General features: G+C 42.3%; 9 non-coding genes across 9 annotated transcripts; all 9 read right to left on the bottom strand.

The window, feature by feature from the left end:
- Positions 1–253: 253 nt before the first annotated feature.
- On the bottom strand, positions 254–325 carry trnag-ucc (transfer RNA glycine (anticodon UCC)). The gene has a single exon. It is a non-coding gene; the product is annotated as a tRNA-Gly (tRNA).
- Positions 326–2310: 1985 nt separating this feature from the next.
- Positions 2311–2382, bottom strand: trnag-ucc (transfer RNA glycine (anticodon UCC)). The gene has a single exon. It is a non-coding gene; the product is annotated as a tRNA-Gly (tRNA).
- A 1988-nt stretch (positions 2383–4370) lies between these two features.
- On the bottom strand, positions 4371–4442 carry trnag-ucc (transfer RNA glycine (anticodon UCC)). Its single transcript has one exon. It is a non-coding gene; the product is annotated as a tRNA-Gly (tRNA).
- Positions 4443–6430: 1988 nt separating this feature from the next.
- Positions 6431–6502, bottom strand: trnag-ucc (transfer RNA glycine (anticodon UCC)). Its single transcript has one exon. It is a non-coding gene; the product is annotated as a tRNA-Gly (tRNA).
- A 1988-nt stretch (positions 6503–8490) lies between these two features.
- trnag-ucc (transfer RNA glycine (anticodon UCC)) lies at positions 8491–8562 on the bottom strand. The gene has a single exon. It is a non-coding gene; the product is annotated as a tRNA-Gly (tRNA).
- Positions 8563–10549: 1987 nt separating this feature from the next.
- Positions 10550–10621, bottom strand: trnag-ucc (transfer RNA glycine (anticodon UCC)). The gene has a single exon. It is a non-coding gene; the product is annotated as a tRNA-Gly (tRNA).
- Positions 10622–12609: 1988 nt separating this feature from the next.
- trnag-ucc (transfer RNA glycine (anticodon UCC)) lies at positions 12610–12681 on the bottom strand. The gene has a single exon. It is a non-coding gene; the product is annotated as a tRNA-Gly (tRNA).
- Positions 12682–14669: 1988 nt separating this feature from the next.
- On the bottom strand, positions 14670–14741 carry trnag-ucc (transfer RNA glycine (anticodon UCC)). Its single transcript has one exon. It is a non-coding gene; the product is annotated as a tRNA-Gly (tRNA).
- A 1983-nt stretch (positions 14742–16724) lies between these two features.
- trnag-ucc (transfer RNA glycine (anticodon UCC)) lies at positions 16725–16796 on the bottom strand. Its single transcript has one exon. It is a non-coding gene; the product is annotated as a tRNA-Gly (tRNA).
- Positions 16797–17204: the final 408 nt, after the last annotated feature.

Below are 17204 nucleotides of genomic sequence, written 5' to 3'. Positions count from 1 at the left end.
TTGTTTCCATGCTGTTTGAGGTGAAGAAAAATGTACTTTGAGAAGCTCCACAGCTCATAAGTGGTGGGGATTAAAGAGAATCAGAAATACTGTCAGATCAGTATTTGCTCGACTACAAAATTCTCAGTCGACCAACAGCCTATGGACCAGTTGACTAAAAGGTGTCAGCCCTATTTGATACTGAGATCAAAACAGCTGCACGAGATTTATGAGCGGATTCATTTCAAAGGGTGATTCAAACAAAATACACAGTTGCGTTGGCCGGGAATCGAACCCGGGTCAACTGCTTGGAAGGCAGCTATGCTCACCACTATACCACCAACGCTTACCAAATAACTACCTGGAGCCGTCTCTGTTTGAAAATGAAAGTAAAAGACAACCTACATTTGACATTTTCAGGATAATAATGGGATTCCCTAAAAACACATCACTGACATCACCAGGCGGTAAATTAATTAATAGACCAATAACAAAGAGTTCCAAACGGCTCTGCCAATAACAGCTAGTTTTCAGGCTTCCCCCTTTCCACTCAGACAATGCCAGACATTCCTAGCAAAATTCTTGCTTGACAAATTGCTCTTTACTAACAAGTCATTTTTGCTTATTTTGGATCATTTTCATTGAAAACAATCACAGTAAGGTATTTGATTGTTACCTAGAAATTATTTGACTGATCCATTGCTGAAGTCCCCGACAACATTTTTTCGAGTCGACCAAAAGCCGTTCTTTCGACCAGATGACTGGTTCAAATTTTTAAAAGTGTGTTTTTCCATATATAAACTGAATAAAATCAACTATATGTAGGCTACTGAGCTTGTCTGATGCTTTAAGCATTACTCAAGAGGGTGCCCCCTAACCTAACCTAACCTAACCAGAAGAACAAAACCTTTTCCCGAATCTCCTCCTCCCGCTGCTGATGGCCTTTGCACCATTACGCTCCAGGCATTAGGCTACACCAGGAGGTCAGTTTCCATTTAGAGTGCCAATTAACCTTTCATTTATTTTTTACTGCCAAATTTCATGATATCCAATTGGTAGTTACAGTCTTGTCCCATCTCCACAACAGACTCAGGATAGGTGAAGGTTGAGAGCCACGCGTCCTCTGAAACACAACCCAGCCAAGCTGCACTGCTCACTTAACCTGGAAACGAGCAGCACCAATGTGTCAGAGGAAACACCGTACACCTGGCGACCGTGTCAGTGTGCATTGCACCCGGCCTTCCACAGGAATCGCTAGTGCACGATGGGACAAGAACATCCCTGCCGGCCAAACCGTCCCCTAAACGAGACGACACCGGGCCAATTGTGCACCGCCCCATGGGTCTCCCGGTCGCGGCCGGCTGCAACAGAGGACACAGACTTGAACCAGGATCCTGCTCTGCATTGCAGTGCCTAAGAACACTGCGCAACTCAGGAGACCTGACAACCTATCTTACCATTACTACCGATCTGCGTGCCAGTTATGGTTTTCATATGCATATTTTCGTAGAACAGTTTGATTTATTTCATATGTAAAGTCTTCGTATCTCAAAATCATTTTCAAGTGATGAATAAAAATGATATCTCAACCAAAATGGTAACTACACAAATCTAAAAGTCACTTCTATTTCCATTGCCAACGATGTAAAAACGGCCTACATGAAGCCAACAAATAAAATCATTACAGTCTGAAGGTGAATATCCTGATAAAAAATAAATCACTCCGGCCACACATGGCCTTTCTGCAACGAACATGTAACAATGTAGCAACTAATCAACTTGGTCCAGGCAGATGCTTGAGCTAACAAACTTGCAACATCGTATAAAATATTTTGGACCCTCAGTTTCCCCTGCCAGTGACCTCCGGGCAGACACAGCTGTGGGCTCAATATCAGGCTATTTAAGCAAGGACAAGAAGAAATCAGGTAGTCCTGTTTTATAAAGTTTCCAACGGATCAGAGCATGACATTTTATTATTTTTTGCTGAGTGCTTATCCAAAGGGAGAGAGCTGGCAATATTTTTCAAATAGGCTACATTGAGGAACTATTGTCATTCTCAATGGATGTAAAAACAGACTTTGTTTCCATGCTGTTTGAGGTGAAGAAAAATGTACTTTGAGAAGCTCCACAGCTCATAAGTGGTGGGGATTAAAGAGAATCAGAAATACTGTCAGATCAGTATTTGCTCGACTACAAAATTCTCAGTCGACCAACAGCCTATGGACCAGTTGACTAAAAGGTGTCAGCCCTATTTGATACTGAGATCAAAACAGCTGCACGAGATTTATGAGCGGATTCATTTCAAAGGGTGATTCAAACAAAATACACAGTTGCGTTGGCCGGGAATCGAACCCGGGTCAACTGCTTGGAAGGCAGCTATGCTCACCACTATACCACCAACGCTTACCAAATAACTACCTGGAGCCGTCTCTGTTTGAAAATGAAAGTAAAAGACAACCTACATTTGACATTTTCAGGATAATAATGGGATTCCCTAAAAACACATCACTGACATCACCAGGCGGTAAATTAATTAATAGACCAATAACAAAGAGTTCCAAACGGCTCTGCCAATAACAGCTAGTTTTCAGGCTTCCCCCTTTCCACTCAGACAATGCCAGACATTCCTAGCAAAATTCTTGCTTGACAAATTGCTCTTTACTAACAAGTCATTTTTGCTTATTTTGGATCATTTTCATTGAAAACAATCACAGTAAGGTATTTGATTGTTACCTAGAAATTATTTGACTGATCCATTGCTGAAGTCCCCGACAACATTTTTTCGAGTCGACCAAAAGCCGTTCTTTCGACCAGATGACTGGTTCAAATTTTTAAAAGTGTGTTTTTCCATATATAAACTGAATAAAATCAACTATATGTAGGCTACTGAGCTTGTCTGATGCTTTAAGCATTACTCAAGAGGGTGCCCTAACCTAACCTAACCTAACCTAACCAGAAGAACAAAACCTTTTCCCGAATCTCCTCCTCCCGCTGCTGATGGCCTTTGCACCATTACGCTCCAGGCATTAGGCTACACCAGGAGGTCAGTTTCCATTTAGAGTGCCAATTAACCTTTCATTTATTTTTTACTGCCAAATTTCATGATATCCAATTGGTAGTTACAGTCTTGTCCCATCTCCACAACAGACTCAGGATAGGTGAAGGTTGAGAGCCACGCGTCCTCTGAAACACAACCCAGCCAAGCTGCACTGCTCACTTAACCTGGAAACGAGCAGCACCAATGTGTCAGAGGAAACACCGTACACCTGGCGACCGTGTCAGTGTGCATTGCACCCGGCCTTCCACAGGAATCGCTAGTGCACGATGGGACAAGAACATCCCTGCCGGCCAAACCGTCCCCTAAACGAGACGACACCGGGCCAATTGTGCACCGCCCCATGGGTCTCCCGGTCGCGGCCGGCTGCAACAGAGGACACAGACTTGAACCAGGATCCTGCTCTGCATTGCAGTGCCTAAGAACACTGCGCAACTCAGGAGACCTGACAACCTATCTTACCATTACTACCGATCTGCGTGCCAGTTATGGTTTTCATATGCATATTTTCGTAGAACAGTTTGATTTATTTCATATGTAAAGTCTTCGTATCTCAAAATCATTTTCAAGTGATGAATAAAAATGATATCTCAACCAAAATGGTAACTACACAAATCTAAAAGTCACTTCTATTTCCATTGCCAACAATGTAAAAACGGCCTACATGAAGCCAACAAATAAAATCATTACAGTCTGAAGGTGAATATCCTGATAAAAAATAAATCACTCCGGCCACACATGGCCTTTCTGCAACGAACATGTAACAATGTAGCAACTAATCAACTTGGTCCAGGCAGATGCTTGAGCTAACAAACTTGCAACATCGTATAAAATATTTTGGACCCTCAGTTTCCCCTGCCAGTGACCTCCGGGCAGACACAGCTGTGGGCTCAATATCAGGCTATTTAAGCAAGGACAAGAAGAAATCAGGTAGTCCTGTTTTATAAAGTTTCCAACGGATCAGAGCATGACATTTTATTATTTTTTGCTGAGTGCTTATCCAAAGGGAGAGAGCTGGCAATATTTTTCAAATAGGCTACATTGAGGAACTATTGTCATTCTCAATGGATGTAAAAACAGACTTTGTTTCCATGCTGTTTGAGGTGAAGAAAAATTTACTTTGAGAAGCTCCACAGCTCATAAGTGGTGGGGATTAAAGAGAATCAGAAATACTGTCAGATCAGTATTTGCTCGACTACAAAATTCTCAGTCGACCAACAGCCTATGGACCAGTTGACTAAAAGGTGTCAGCCCTATTTGATACTGAGATCAAAACAGCTGCACGAGATTTATGAGCGGATTCATTTCAAAGGGTGATTCAAACAAAATACACAGTTGCGTTGGCCGGGAATCGAACCCGGGTCAACTGCTTGGAAGGCAGCTATGCTCACCACTATACCACCAACGCTTACCAAATAACTACCTGGAGCCGTCTCTGTTTGAAAATGAAAGTAAAAGACAACCTACATTTGACATTTTCAGGATAATAATGGGATTCCCTAAAAACACATCACTGACATCACCAGGCGGTAAATTAATTAATAGACCAATAACAAAGAGTTCCAAACGGCTCTGCCAATAACAGCTAGTTTTCAGGCTTCCCCCTTTCCACTCAGACAATGCCAGACATTCCTAGCAAAATTCTTGCTTGACAAATTGCTCTTTACTAACAAGTCATTTTTGCTTATTTTGGATCATTTTCATTGAAAACAATCACAGTAAGGTATTTGATTGTTACCTAGAAATTATTTGACTGATCCATTGCTGAAGTCCCCGACAACATTTTTTCGAGTCGACCAAAAGCCGTTCTTTCGACCAGATGACTGGTTCAAATTTTTAAAAGTGTGTTTTTCCATATATAAACTGAATAAAATCAACTATATGTAGGCTACTGAGCTTGTCTGATGCTTTAAGCATTACTCAAGAGGGTGCCCTAACCTAACCTAACCTAACCTAACCAGAAGAACAAAACCTTTTCCCGAATCTCCTCCTCCCGCTGCTGATGGCCTTTGCACCATTACGCTCCAGGCATTAGGCTACACCAGGAGGTCAGTTTCCATTTAGAGTGCCAATTAACCTTTCATTTATTTTTTACTGCCAAATTTCATGATATCCAATTGGTAGTTACAGTCTTGTCCCATCTCCACAACAGACTCAGGATAGGTGAAGGTTGAGAGCCACGCGTCCTCTGAAACACAACCCAGCCAAGCTGCACTGCTCACTTAACCTGGAAACGAGCAGCACCAATGTGTCAGAGGAAACACCGTACACCTGGCGACCGTGTCAGTGTGCATTGCACCCGGCCTTCCACAGGAATCGCTAGTGCACGATGGGACAAGAACATCCCTGCCGGCCAAACCGTCCCCTAAACGAGACGACACCGGGCCAATTGTGCACCGCCCCATGGGTCTCCCGGTCGCGGCCGGCTGCAACAGAGGACACAGACTTGAACCAGGATCCTGCTCTGCATTGCAGTGCCTAAGAACACTGCGCAACTCAGGAGACCTGACAACCTATCTTACCATTACTACCGATCTGCGTGCCAGTTATGGTTTTCATATGCATATTTTCGTAGAACAGTTTGATTTATTTCATATGTAAAGTCTTCGTATCTCAAAATCATTTTCAAGTGATGAATAAAAATGATATCTCAACCAAAATGGTAACTACACAAATCTAAAAGTCACTTCTATTGCCATTGCCAACAATGTAAAAACGGCCTACATGAAGCCAACAAATAAAATCATTACAGTCTGAAGGTGAATATCCTGATAAAAAATAAATCACTCCGGCCACACATGGCCTTTCTGCAACGAACATGTAACAATGTAGCAACTAATCAACTTGGTCCAGGCAGATGCTTGAGCTAACAAACTTGCAACATCGTATAAAATATTTTGGACCCTCAGTTTCCCCTGCCAGTGACCTCCGGGCAGACACAGCTGTGGGCTCAATATCAGGCTATTTAAGCAAGGACAAGAAGAAATCAGGTAGTCCTGTTTTATAAAGTTTCCAACGGATCAGAGCATGACATTTTATTATTTTTTGCTGAGTGCTTATCCAAAGGGAGAGAGCTGGCAATATTTTTCAAATAGGCTACATTGAGGAACTATTGTCATTCTCAATGGATGTAAAAACAGACTTTGTTTCCATGCTGTTTGAGGTGAAGAAAAATGTACTTTGAGAAGCTCCACAGCTCATAAGTGGTGGGGATTAAAGAGAATCAGAAATACTGTCAGATCAGTATTTGCTCGACTACAAAATTCTCAGTCGACCAACAGCCTATGGACCAGTTGACTAAAAGGTGTCAGCCCTATTTGATACTGAGATCAAAACAGCTGCACGAGATTTATGAGCGGATTCATTTCAAAGGGTGATTCAAACAAAATACACAGTTGCGTTGGCCGGGAATCGAACCCGGGTCAACTGCTTGGAAGGCAGCTATGCTCACCACTATACCACCAACGCTTACCAAATAACTACCTGGAGCCGTCTCTGTTTGAAAATGAAAGTAAAAGACAACCTACATTTGACATTTTCAGGATAATAATGGGATTCCCTAAAAACACATCACTGACATCACCAGGCGGTAAATTAATTAATAGACCAATAACAAAGAGTTCCAAACGGCTCTGCCAATAACAGCTAGTTTTCAGGCTTCCCCCTTTCCACTCAGACAATGCCAGACATTCCTAGCAAAATTCTTGCTTGACAAATTGCTCTTTACTAACAAGTCATTTTTGCTTATTTTGGATCATTTTCATTGAAAACAATCACAGTAAGGTATTTGATTGTTACCTAGAAATTATTTGACTGATCCATTGCTGAAGTCCCCGACAACATTTTTTCGAGTCGACCAAAAGCCGTTCTTTCGACCAGATGACTGGTTCAAATTTTTAAAAGTGTGTTTTTCCATATATAAACTGAATAAAATCAACTATATGTAGGCTACTGAGCTTGTCTGATGCTTTAAGCATTACTCAAGAGGGTGCCCTAACCTAACCTAACCTAACCTAACCAGAAGAACAAAACCTTTTCCCGAATCTCCTCCTCCCGCTGCTGATGGCCTTTGCACCATTACGCTCCAGGCATTAGGCTACACCAGGAGGTCAGTTTCCATTTAGAGTGCCAATTAACCTTTCATTTATTTTTTACTGCCAAATTTCATGATATCCAATTGGTAGTTACAGTCTTGTCCCATCTCCACAACAGACTCAGGATAGGTGAAGGTTGAGAGCCACGCGTCCTCTGAAACACAACCCAGCCAAGCTGCACTGCTCACTTAACCTGGAAACGAGCAGCACCAATGTGTCAGAGGAAACACCGTACACCTGGCGACCGTGTCAGTGTGCATTGCACCCGGCCTTCCACAGGAATCGCTAGTGCACGATGGGACAAGAACATCCCTGCCGGCCAAACCGTCCCCTAAACGAGACGACACCGGGCCAATTGTGCACCGCCCCATGGGTCTCCCGGTCGCGGCCGGCTGCAACAGAGGACACAGACTTGAACCAGGATCCTGCTCTGCATTGCAGTGCCTAAGAACACTGCGCAACTCAGGAGACCTGACAACCTATCTTACCATTACTACCGATCTGCGTGCCAGTTATGGTTTTCATATGCATATTTTCGTAGAACAGTTTGATTTATTTCATATGTAAAGTCTTCGTATCTCAAAATCATTTTCAAGTGATGAATAAAAATGATATCTCAACCAAAATGGTAACTACACAAATCTAAAAGTCACTTCTATTGCCATTGCCAACAATGTAAAAACGGCCTACATGAAGCCAACAAATAAAATCATTACAGTCTGAAGGTGAATATCCTGATAAAAAATAAATCACTCCGGCCACACATGGCCTTTCTGCAACGAACATGTAACAATGTAGCAACTAATCAACTTGGTCCAGGCAGATGCTTGAGCTAACAAACTTGCAACATCGTATAAAATATTTTGGACCCTCAGTTTCCCCTGCCAGTGACCTCCGGGCAGACACAGCTGTGGGCTCAATATCAGGCTATTTAAGCAAGGACAAGAAGAAATCAGGTAGTCCTGTTTTATAAAGTTTCCAACGGATCAGAGCATGACATTTTATTATTTTTTGCTGAGTGCTTATCCAAAGGGAGAGAGCTGGCAATATTTTTCAAATAGGCTACATTGAGGAACTATTGTCATTCTCAATGGATGTAAAAACAGACTTTGTTTCCATGCTGTTTGAGGTGAAGAAAAATGTACTTTGAGAAGCTCCACAGCTCATAAGTGGTGGGGATTAAAGAGAATCAGAAATACTGTCAGATCAGTATTTGCTCGACTACAAAATTCTCAGTCGACCAACAGCCTATGGACCAGTTGACTAAAAGGTGTCAGCCCTATTTGATACTGAGATCAAAACAGCTGCACGAGATTTATGAGCGGATTCATTTCAAAGGGTGATTCAAACAAAATACACAGTTGCGTTGGCCGGGAATCGAACCCGGGTCAACTGCTTGGAAGGCAGCTATGCTCACCACTATACCACCAACGCTTACCAAATAACTACCTGGAGCCGTCTCTGTTTGAAAATGAAAGTAAAAGACAACCTACATTTGACATTTTCAGGATAATAATGGGATTCCCTAAAAACACATCACTGACATCACCAGGCGGTAAATTAATTAATAGACCAATAACAAAGAGTTCCAAACGGCTCTGCCAATAACAGCTAGTTTTCAGGCTTCCCCCTTTCCACTCAGACAATGCCAGACATTCCTAGCAAAATTCTTGCTTGACAAATTGCTCTTTACTAACAAGTCATTTTTGCTTATTTTGGATCATTTTCATTGAAAACAATCACAGTAAGGTATTTGATTGTTACCTAGAAATTATTTGACTGATCCATTGCTGAAGTCCCCGACAACATTTTTTCGAGTCGACCAAAAGCCGTTCTTTCGACCAGATGACTGGTTCAAATTTTTAAAAGTGTGTTTTTCCATATATAAACTGAATAAAATCAACTATATGTAGGCTACTGAGCTTGTCTGATGCTTTAAGCATTACTCAAGAGGGTGCCCTAACCTAACCTAACCTAACCTAACCAGAAGAACAAAACCTTTTCCCGAATCTCCTCCTCCCGCTGCTGATGGCCTTTGCACCATTACGCTCCAGGCATTAGGCTACACCAGGAGGTCAGTTTCCATTTAGAGTGCCAATTAACCTTTCATTTATTTTTTACTGCCAAATTTCATGATATCCAATTGGTAGTTACAGTCTTGTCCCATCTCCACAACAGACTCAGGATAGGTGAAGGTTGAGAGCCACGCGTCCTCTGAAACACAACCCAGCCAAGCTGCACTGCTCACTTAACCTGGAAACGAGCAGCACCAATGTGTCAGAGAAACACCGTACACCTGGCGACCGTGTCAGTGTGCATTGCACCCGGCCTTCCACAGGAATCGCTAGTGCACGATGGGACAAGAACATCCCTGCCGGCCAAACCGTCCCCTAAACGAGACGACACCGGGCCAATTGTGCACCGCCCCATGGGTCTCCCGGTCGCGGCCGGCTGCAACAGAGGACACAGACTTGAACCAGGATCCTGCTCTGCATTGCAGTGCCTAAGAACACTGCGCAACTCAGGAGACCTGACAACCTATCTTACCATTACTACCGATCTGCGTGCCAGTTATGGTTTTCATATGCATATTTTCGTAGAACAGTTTGATTTATTTCATATGTAAAGTCTTCGTATCTCAAAATCATTTTCAAGTGATGAATAAAAATGATATCTCAACCAAAATGGTAACTACACAAATCTAAAAGTCACTTCTATTTCCATTGCCAACAATGTAAAAACGGCCTACATGAAGCCAACAAATAAAATCATTACAGTCTGAAGGTGAATATCCTGATAAAAAATAAATCACTCCGGCCACACATGGCCTTTCTGCAACGAACATGTAACAATGTAGCAACTAATCAACTTGGTCCAGGCAGATGCTTGAGCTAACAAACTTGCAACATCGTATAAAATATTTTGGACCCTCAGTTTCCCCTGCCAGTGACCTCCGGGCAGACACAGCTGTGGGCTCAATATCAGGCTATTTAAGCAAGGACAAGAAGAAATCAGGTAGTCCTGTTTTATAAAGTTTCCAACGGATCAGAGCATGACATTTTATTATTTTTTGCTGAGTGCTTATCCAAAGGGAGAGAGCTGGCAATATTTTTCAAATAGGCTACATTGAGGAACTATTGTCATTCTCAATGGATGTAAAAACAGACTTTGTTTCCATGCTGTTTGAGGTGAAGAAAAATGTACTTTGAGAAGCTCCACAGCTCATAAGTGGTGGGGATTAAAGAGAATCAGAAATACTGTCAGATCAGTATTTGCTCGACTACAAAATTCTCAGTCGACCAACAGCCTATGGACCAGTTGACTAAAAGGTGTCAGCCCTATTTGATACTGAGATCAAAACAGCTGCACGAGATTTATGAGCGGATTCATTTCAAAGGGTGATTCAAACAAAATACACAGTTGCGTTGGCCGGGAATCGAACCCGGGTCAACTGCTTGGAAGGCAGCTATGCTCACCACTATACCACCAACGCTTACCAAATAACTACCTGGAGCCGTCTCTGTTTGAAAATGAAAGTAAAAGACAACCTACATTTGACATTTTCAGGATAATAATGGGATTCCCTAAAAACACATCACTGACATCACCAGGCGGTAAATTAATTAATAGACCAATAACAAAGAGTTCCAAACGGCTCTGCCAATAACAGCTAGTTTTCAGGCTTCCCCCTTTCCACTCAGACAATGCCAGACATTCCTAGCAAAATTCTTGCTTGACAAATTGCTCTTTACTAACAAGTCATTTTTGCTTATTTTGGATCATTTTCATTGAAAACAATCACAGTAAGGTATTTGATTGTTACCTAGAAATTATTTGACTGATCCATTGCTGAAGTCCCCGACAACATTTTTTCGAGTCGACCAAAAGCCGTTCTTTCGACCAGATGACTGGTTCAAATTTTTAAAAGTGTGTTTTTCCATATATAAACTGAATAAAATCAACTATATGTAGGCTACTGAGCTTGTCTGATGCTTTAAGCATTACTCAAGAGGGTGCCCTAACCTAACCTAACCTAACCTAACCAGAAGAACAAAACCTTTTCCCGAATCTCCTCCTCCCGCTGCTGATGGCCTTTGCACCATTACGCTCCAGGCATTAGGCTACACCAGGAGGTCAGTTTCCATTTAGAGTGCCAATTAACCTTTCATTTATTTTTTACTGCCAAATTTCATGATATCCAATTGGTAGTTACAGTCTTGTCCCATCTCCACAACAGACTCAGGATAGGTGAAGGTTGAGAGCCACGCGTCCTCTGAAACACAACCCAGCCAAGCTGCACTGCTCACTTAACCTGGAAACGAGCAGCACCAATGTGTCAGAGGAAACACCGTACACCTGGCGACCGTGTCAGTGTGCATTGCACCCGGCCTTCCACAGGAATCGCTAGTGCACGATGGGACAAGAACATCCCTGCCGGCCAAACCGTCCCCTAAACGAGACGACACCGGGCCAATTGTGCACCGCCCCATGGGTCTCCCGGTCGCGGCCGGCTGCAACAGAGGACACAGACTTGAACCAGGATCCTGCTCTGCATTGCAGTGCCTAAGAACACTGCGCAACTCAGGAGACCTGACAACCTATCTTACCATTACTACCGATCTGCGTGCCAGTTATGGTTTTCATATGCATATTTTCGTAGAACAGTTTGATTTATTTCATATGTAAAGTCTTCGTATCTCAAAATCATTTTCAAGTGATGAATAAAAATGATATCTCAACCAAAATGGTAACTACACAAATCTAAAAGTCACTTCTATTTCCATTGCCAACAATGTAAAAACGGCCTACATGAAGCCAACAAATAAAATCATTACAGTCTGAAGGTGAATATCCTGATAAAAAATAAATCACTCCGGCCACACATGGCCTTTCTGCAACGAACATGTAACAATGTAGCAACTAATCAACTTGGTCCAGGCAGATGCTTGAGCTAACAAACTTGCAACATCGTATAAAATATTTTGGACCCTCAGTTTCCCCTGCCAGTGACCTCCGGGCAGACACAGCTGTGGGCTCAATATCAGGCTATTTAAGCAAGGACAAGAAGAAATCAGGTAGTCCTGTTTTATAAAGTTTCCAACGGATCAGAGCATGACATTTTATTATTTTTTGCTGAGTGCTTATCCAAAGGGAGAGAGCTGGCAATATTTTTCAAATAGGCTACATTGAGGAACTATTGTCATTCTCAATGGATGTAAAAACAGACTTTGTTTCCATGCTGTTTGAGGTGAAGAAAAATTTACTTTGAGAAGCTCCACAGCTCATAAGTGGTGGGGATTAAAGAGAATCAGAAATACTGTCAGATCAGTATTTGCTCGACTACAAAATTCTCAGTCGACCAACAGCCTATGGACCAGTTGACTAAAAGGTGTCAGCCCTATTTGATACTGAGATCAAAACAGCTGCACGAGATTTATGAGCGGATTCATTTCAAAGGGTGATTCAAACAAAATACACAGTTGCGTTGGCCGGGAATCGAACCCGGGTCAACTGCTTGGAAGGCAGCTATGCTCACCACTATACCACCAACGCTTACCAAATAACTACCTGGAGCCGTCTCTGTTTGAAAATGAAAGTAAAAGACAACCTACATTTGACATTTTCAGGATAATAATGGGATTCCCTAAAAACACATCACTGACATCACCAGGCGGTAAATTAATTAATAGACCAATAACAAAGAGTTCCAAACGGCTCTGCCAATAACAGCTAGTTTTCAGGCTTCCCCCTTTCCACTCAGACAATGCCAGACATTCCTAGCAAAATTCTTGCTTGACAAATTGCTCTTTACTAACAAGTCATTTTTGCTTATTTTGGATCATTTTCATTGAAAACAATCACAGTAAGGTATTTGATTGTTACCTAGAAATTATTTGACTGATCCATTGCTGAAGTCCCCGACAACATTTTTTCGAGTCGACCAAAAGCCGTTCTTTCGACCAGATGACTGGTTCAAATTTTTAAAAGTGTGTTTTTCCATATATAAACTGAATAAAATCAACTATATGTAGGCTACTGAGCTTGTCTGATGCTTTAAGCATTACTCAAGAGGGTGCCCTAACCTAACCTAACCTAACCTAACCAGAAGAACAAAACCTTTTCCCGAATCTCCTCCTCCCGCTGCTGATGGCCTTTGCACCATTACGCTCCAGGCATTAGGCTACACCAGGAGGTCAGTTTCCATTTAGAGTGCCAATTAACCTTTCATTTATTTTTTACTGCCAAATTTCATGATATCCAATTGGTAGTTACAGTCTTGTCCCATCTCCACAACAGACTCAGGATAGGTGAAGGTTGAGAGCCACGCGTCCTCTGAAACACAACCCAGCCAAGCTGCACTGCTCACTTAACCTGGAAACGAGCAGCACCAATGTGTCAGAGGAAACACCGTACACCTGGCGACCGTGTCAGTGTGCATTGCACCCGGCCTTCCACAGGAATCGCTAGTGCACGATGGGACAAGAACATCCCTGCCGGCCAAACCGTCCCCTAAACGAGACGACACCGGGCCAATTGTGCACCGCCCCATGGGTCTCCCGGTCGCGGCCGGCTGCAACAGAGGACACAGACTTGAACCAGGATCCTGCTCTGCATTGCAGTGCCTAAGAACACTGCGCAACTCAGGAGACCTGACAACCTATCTTACCATTACTACCGATCTGCGTGCCAGTTATGGTTTTCATATGCATATTTTCGTAGAACAGTTTGATTTATTTCATATGTAAAGTCTTCGTATCTCAAAATCATTTTCAAGTGATGAATAAAAATGATATCTCAACCAAAATGGTAACTACACAAATCTAAAAGTCACTTCTATTTCCATTGCCAACAATGTAAAAACGGCCTACATGAAGCCAACAAATAAAATCATTACAGTCTGAAGGTGAATATCCTGATAAAAAATAAATCACTCCGGCCACACATGGCCTTTCTGCAACGAACATGTAACAATGTAGCAACTAATCAACTTGGTCCAGGCAGATGCTTGAGCTAACAAACTTGCAACATCGTATAAAATATTTTGGACCCTCAGTTTCCCCTGCCAGTGACCTCCGGGCAGACACAGCTGTGGGCTCAATATCAGGCTATTTAAGCAAGGACAAGAAGAAATCAGGTAGTCCTGTTTTATAAAGTTTCCAACGGATCAGAGCATGACATTTTATTATTTTTTGCTGAGTGCTTATCCAAAGGGAGAGAGCTGGCAATATTTTTCAAATAGGCTACATTGAGGAACTATTGTCATTCTCAATGGATGTAAAAACAGACTTTGTTTCCATGCTGTTTGAGGTGAAGAAAAATTTACTTTGAGAAGCTCCACAGCTCATAAGTGGTGGGGATTAAAGAGAATCAGAAATACTGTCAGATCAGTATTTGCTCGACTACAAAATTCTCAGTCGACCAACAGCCTATGGACCAGTTGACTAAAAGGTGTCAGCCCTATTTGATACTGAGATCAAAACAGCTGCACGAGATTTATGAGCGGATTCATTTCAAAGGGTGATTCAAACAAAATACACAGTTGCGTTGGCCGGGAATCGAACCCGGGTCAACTGCTTGGAAGGCAGCTATGCTCACCACTATACCACCAACGCTTACCAAATAACTACCTGGAGCCGTCTCTGTTTGAAAATGAAAGTAAAAGACAACCTACATTTGACATTTTCAGGATAATAATGGGATTCCCTAAAAACACATCACTGACATCACCAGGCGGTAAATTAATTAATAGACCAATAACAAAGAGTTCCAAACGGCTCTGCCAATAACAGCTAGTTTTCAGGCTTCCCCCTTTCCACTCAGACAATGCCAGACATTCCTAGCAAAATTCTTGCTTGACAAATTGCTCTTTACTAACAAGTCATTTTTGCTTATTTTGGATCATTTTCATTGAAAACAATCACAGTAAGGTATTTGATTGTTACCTAGAAATTATTTGACTGATCCATTGCTGAAGTCCCCGACAACATTTTTTCGAGTCGACCAAAAGCCGTTCTTTCGACCAGATGACTGGTTCAAATTTTTAAAAGTGTGTTTTTCCATATATAAACTGAATAAAATCAACTATATGTAGGCTACTGAGCTTGTCTGATGCTTTAAGCATTACTCAAGAGGGTGCCCTAACCTAACCTAACCTAACCAGAAGAACAAAACCTTTTCCCGAATCTCCTCCTCCCGCTGCTGATGGCCTTTGCACCATTACGCTCCAGGCATTAGGCTACACCAGGAGGTCAGTTTCCATTTAGAGTGCCAATTAACCTTTCATTTATTTTTTACTGCCAAATTTCATGATATCCAATTGGTAGTTACAGTCTTGTCCCATCTCCACAACAGACTCAGGATAGGTGAAGGTTGAGAGCCACGCGTCCTCTGAAACACAACCCAGCCAAGCTGCACTGCTCACTTAACCTGGAAACGAGCAGCACCAATGTGTCAGAGGAAACACCGTACACCTGGCGACCGTGTCAGTGTGCATTGCACCCGGCCTTCCACAGGAATCGCTAGTGCACGATGGGACAAGAACATCCCTGCCGGCCAAACCGTCCCCTAAACGAGACGACACCGGGCCAATTGTGCACCGCCCCATGGGTCTCCCGGTCGCGGCCGGCTGCAACAGAGGACACAGACTTGAACCAGGATCCTGCTCTGCATTGCAGTGCCTAAGAACACTGCGCAACTCAGGAGACCTGACAACCTATCTTACCATTACTACCGATCTGCGTGCCAGTTATGGTTTTCATATGCATATTTTCGTAGAACAGTTTGATTTATTTCATATGTAAAGTCTTCGTATCTCAAAATCATTTTCAAGTGATGAATAAAAATGATATCTCAACCAAAATGGTAACTACACAAATCTAAAAGTCACTTCTATTGCCATTGCCAACAATGTAAAAACGGCCTACATGAAGCCAACAAATAAAATCATTACAGTCTGAAGGTGAATATCCTGATAAAAAATAAATCACTCCGGCCACACATGGCCTTTCTGCAACGAACATGTAACAATGTAGCAACTAATCAACTTGGTCCAGGCAGATGCTTGAGCTAACAAACTTGCAACATCGTATAAAATATTTTGGACCCTCAGTTTCCCCTGCCAGTGACCTCCGGGCAGACACAGCTGTGGGCTCAATATCAGGCTATTTAAGCAAGGACAAGAAGAAATCAGGTAGTCCTGTTTTATAAAGTTTCCAACGGATCAGAGCATGACATTTTATTATTTTTTGCTGAGTGCTTATCCAAAGGGAGAGAGCTGGCAATATTTTTCAAATAGGCTACATTGAGGAACTATTGTCATTCTCAATGGATGTAAAAACAGACTTTGTTTCCATGCTGTTTGAGGTGAAGAAAAATTTACTTTGAGAAGCTCCACAGCTCATAAGTGGTGGGGATTAAAGAGAATCAGAAATACTGTCAGATCAGTATTTGCTCGACTACAAAATTCTCAGTCGACCAACAGCCTATGGACCAGTTGACTAAAAGGTGTCAGCCCTATTTGATACTGAGATCAAAACAGCTGCACGAGATTTATGAGCGGATTCATTTCAAAGGGTGATTCAAACAAAATACACAGTTGCGTTGGCCGGGAATCGAACCCGGGTCAACTGCTTGGAAGGCAGCTATGCTCACCACTATACCACCAACGCTTACCAAATAACTAACAGGAGCCGTCTCTGTTTGAAAATGAAAGTAAAAGACAACCTACATTTGACATTTTCAGGATAATAATGGGATTCCCTAAAAACACATCACTGACATCACCAGGCGGTAAATTAATTAATAGACCAATAACAAAGAGTTCCAAACGGCTCTGCCAATAACAGCTAGTTTTCAGGCTTCCCCCTTTCCACTCAGACAATGCCAGACATTCCTAGCAAAATTCTTGCTTGACAAATTGCTCTTTACTAACAAGTCATTTTTGCTTATTTTGGATCATTTTCATTGAAAACAATCACAGTAAGGTATTTGATTGTTACCTAGAAATTATTTGACTGATCCATTGCTGAAGTCCCCGACAACATTTTTTCGAGTCGACCAAAAGCCGTTCTTTCGAC

Source organism: Oncorhynchus masou, chromosome 17, assembly GCF_036934945.1.
Source record: "Oncorhynchus masou masou isolate Uvic2021 chromosome 17, UVic_Omas_1.1, whole genome shotgun sequence".
NCBI lineage: Eukaryota > Metazoa > Chordata > Actinopteri > Salmoniformes > Salmonidae > Oncorhynchus > Oncorhynchus masou.
Note: the sequence above shows the minus strand (reverse complement) of the source record. Positions and strands in the feature narration are given on the sequence as shown.